Raw genomic sequence first — 4,673 nt, forward strand, 5'->3', positions numbered from 1 at the left:
ATGGAAGCATTCAAGGACGATGATGCAGATGGTGTCTGCCCCATCCTGAAGCAGGCCCTGGAGGTGAAGCAGGCCATGACGCGGCTCTATGTGCTGACGCTGCTCAGGGTGCAGAGCAAGTACCTTGGGCAGCAGTAGCCAACGAGCAACATGAAGATGACACCTGCCATCTACCAGATAGGTGTGCCATTGGCTGAATGTCTACCAGATAGGTGTGCCATTGGCTGAATGTCTACCAGATAGGTGTGCCATTGGCTGAATGTCCCGAAGCCCAGCCTTAGGACTTCCAGCCAGAAGAGTGTGCCCTCCGTGTCAACATCTAATGCTACAACCGGGCCCACAGCAACCCTAACTTCCTGCCTCTGGTCAACTGCCAGCAGAGTGTCCTGGGCCAGTGGGTAGACCTCCCTGAGGGAGTCCAGATGAACTACAACCTCTGGTTAGAAAGGGAGGTCTTTTCCAAGCCCATTTCCTGGAAAGAGCTGACTTCCTGCCTCTGGTCAACTGCCAGCAGAGTGTCCTGGGCCAGTGGGTAGACCTCCCTGAAGGAGTCCAGATGAACTACAACCTCTGGTTAGAAAGGGAGGTCTTTTCCAAGCCCATTTCCTGGAAAGAGCTGCTGCAGTGATGCTCCTGAGCAGGGCACTGAGGAAGAACGTTGACAAGGAGGTGCCTCAAGGCTTACCCTGGTTCATTGCTGCAGTGCTCCCCGCCCCCTCCAGGTGGCAGCACAGTCCCACTGTGCCCTCCCAGCCCAGCAAGGGACTGATAGCAAGGATTTAGCCTCTGGTTGATCCCAGCCTCCCTCCTGGGAGCAGTCATCTCCAAGCTTGGGATCCTCCCTTCCTACACCCGTCCCCTCTCTCCTCTCTTGGACCTGATGCAGCTCATTTCTCTTCAGCCCAAGGCTCGGAAAAGCTGGGACAGGGTGGGAACTCACTGCATCTTAAATTCAGGGGTCATACTGACAGTTCTTGAGGCGTGAAAATCCTTGGCAGGTCAGCTTGCCAAGGAAGGGGGTTTAGGATTAGGGGCGGAAAGTCGGAATCCCGGTTTTGCTTTGGAATGTTTCTTATGGTGCCCCAGCCTCATGCTGAATTTCATCCAGAAGCAACTGCAGAGGGTCAGGCAACTGCCTCAGCAGATGGGTTTGGACAGAGCTGGGGTAGGAGGAGAAGCTAGAGGCACCATCTGGGAGGCCTACAAATATATAAATCCGTGTGGATTCCCTTGTGTCATGCTGGAGTTTTTAATGTGCTTGTGTATTCTGTTTACATTAAAAGGAAGCAAAGACAATAGAAATAAAATCAGTGCACAGGGAGTCGTGGCCTTTCCACAGGATAGTTTCCATGGGTCCTTCCAGTTCTCACTTTCCCCTAAGCAGCAGGACTAACAAGCCTGAGTAGTGCAGGTGATAGAGCTGTGTAACTGCTAAATTTCTCCAAACAAAACATCACATTATTGTGTAAAAGCTCTACAATTAACAAAATTAAAAAGTCAATCCAAGAAAAGCATCTAGTCTATTTCAAAGGCAAAGAAGTAATACAAAAAAGAAAATCCTGAAAATTAAGAGATAACAGATGCAGCCCATAAAGTGAGACTGGGAATTTAGCATTTAACTGAATAAGAATGAAGTTGATTTCTTAAAAACACATCTTATCTCAAATTTACCTGGGTCTTAACTCCATTTAACTGCCTGACTCACTCTTGTGCCATACTGTAACCCCATTTAACCTTAATTATTTCCCAAAGGCCTTGTCTCCACATACAATCACTCTAGGGATTAGGCCTTCAACATATGAATGGGGGAGACAATAGGACAAAAACTCAGACCATCACAGGTTAGTAGACTCAACTCTATCCTATTATCCTACTACAAAATCAGAGCTGGACTTCAAAATCTTTGTGGGAACTATTCTATTAACGCAGCTAAGTTCATATAAAAGACTCTGTATGTGATTCACAGTCAAAATCTATCAAGCAGTTGAACTTGTGTGATGAATTTATTGATTGACATAGGGCAAAATACCTGTCTAGGTGATAAATGATGGGGCTAGGGATCTATAAAATCAGGTAGAATAATCACCCTAAAATTTCATACAATAATTAGCCTTCTATGGTAGATTGATAGAGAAATAATATGCAGAAACCTAATGTGTTTTAAACTATAAGAGGTACATGGATAGAGTCATAATTTAGCAATAAATCTGGGGACTTAAAACAGACATTTAGCTATTTTAACGAACAGATAAAGATTGATATAGTAATTTATAGTAGAAACATCTCATAAAACAAAATATGCATCACTTTCTGGCAGAGTTGCTAAAGCATGGAAAATGATAAATAAATATAAGAATGCTCACCTTAGCAACTGAATAATTTCTCATAGATTCATTGGGCACTAGGCCACTACCATATTTTCTAAACAATTCATAAAACGTTCTTACATTTTCTCATTTAGTACTGACACTTACCAAATGTCAGTACTAAAGACATTTACTAGGCACTGAATTGCATTCATATAGTTATAATTTTATCATATATCATATTTTTCTCTCTTTGCTTTTAGATCTATAGGCTTGTTGAGTTTAGAGGAGGAATGGAAATGAATTTGGGGTCATTTGTTTATTTTATTGTGTGGTTTTATAGTCTTGGAGATTACATATGATTTGGGAATGAAGTTACTAATGATTATGAGCTACTAAACTTATGGATCTAAGCAGAGGTAACTTATACAAGACAGGGGAGGTAGGGGCATTTACATGTACACTCTGATGAAACGTTAACAGTCAGAGCTGTAAATGTATGCACTTTCTGCTTTTGACAAGGATGGCTGGGAAAGCCTCGTAACACTTTCAGGATTTAATATGAGTGTAGAACTACATCACAGTAGACCATACTCCTACACCTGAACTGCTACTCTTATGAGCAAACATAGTAAATCTTTACTGCAAAAAAATAAAATAAAGTAATTATGTATTTCCATCCAAAGGGTTCAACTTACAGTTGGGGCTAGAGTCACAGCTACTGCTTAGGAATTTCAGTTTTAGCAACAAATTATAATGAATGAATCAATAAGGCATATATATATATATATATATATATATATATATTATATTTTTATTGATTTCAGAGAAGAATTGAGAGGGAGAGGGAGATAGAAACATCAATGATAAGAGAGAATCACTGATTGGCTGCCTCCTGCATACCCCACACTGGGGATTGACCCCCAACCCAGGCATGTGCCCTGACCAAGAATTGAACCATGACCTCCTGGTTCATAGGTTGACACTCAACCACTAAGCCATGCCAGCTGGGCAAGGGATATATTTTAAAAGATAGTTTACACCATATTTTTCAATCATAAAATCATAACATGAGAGCTTACTCATAGAGAAAAATTATGTTGCAAATTAGATTAAATTCTTAAGCATAATTGTACAGGCATAAGTGAAGGGAAAGTTTTCTAGAAGTTTTTTAGAAGCTATTTCCATTTCAATAGCACACCTATCCCCTGGATATCACAGACTGCCAGTGTGTGGCCAAGGACCCAAAAGCATCTTACTTCTCATGCACCTACACAGAAACTTTACACTGTCTCTCAGGAAACTGGCCTCTCTGCCCTCAATTATTGTGGTCCTAGTCCACAAATAATCATCTCCTATCATCTGATCATCATTCTTTCTCACCTAATGCTCCTATCCTCCCGTTTTTCTCCTGTGAGCACCAACATCTTACCATTTGTAACTCACTGAGTTTTCTCATCACATTCTAGCCTAGTTTTCTCAACTTTTCTTCCTCTTATTCTTACCAACAGCCATTATCTCAGTATTCTGGATGGTATCCCTTCACCTCTTTTCATAAATGCCCTTTGTTTTTCTAAAGAGTTTTTATTTCCATGACCTTTCTCTACAAATAATCACATATCCTTAACTTTACCATTTTATCTTAAAGACATGTCAATAATAATCTTTCCTAAACTTAATAAAACTACTCTGATTCTTTCTGAAAAGTAACTACCAAAGTTTGCATGAGTTTTTCTACCTTATGCTTCCCTCAAATTCATTTTTTATTTAACTATTTACATTTTTTTTCTCATTATCTAATAGATTTTTGAGGAAGAAAATTTAGAATTTTAGGTGTTACAAAAGGGTCTGTTGAATCTTTTAGTATAAAATGAGATAATTCCAAAAATGAAATAGATAAATTATGAATTGATAGAAAACACATAGATAGCAATAAATAGATGTTTAAAAATGCCAAGAAAGGAGAAGACTGTATACATAAACAAGAGGAAAAGCCTTTTGAGATAAAATAGTCATTAAATAGAGGCACAAAATATAGAAACATAATGTGGATACTTATCTTAGCTCTTCATTCCAGTGTGCGTCTTACAAATTGAATCCAGGAAAACTCCTAAACCTGAGAATGTAAAAAAAAAAACCAAAAAAACTAAAAATTGCATCTACAGTCTCTTAAATATAAATATAATACAGTGTATGTCAGAATAGAAATTATAACACAGACAGATAAGAAAGAGGAATTTTAGTGCTGACCAGAGGAAAAGAACACTTCTTAAAATCAAAAGCTAATTACTCAGCATCTGACTTTATTAATATGTGTAGTAATGTAGCTGGCTAAAAATTTTCAAGTTAATTAAAAAAGCCATTTTA

Source organism: Myotis nattereri (genome assembly GCF_964212035.1).
Source record: "Myotis nattereri genome assembly, chromosome: 6".
Lineage (NCBI taxonomy): Eukaryota > Metazoa > Chordata > Mammalia > Chiroptera > Vespertilionidae > Myotis > Myotis nattereri.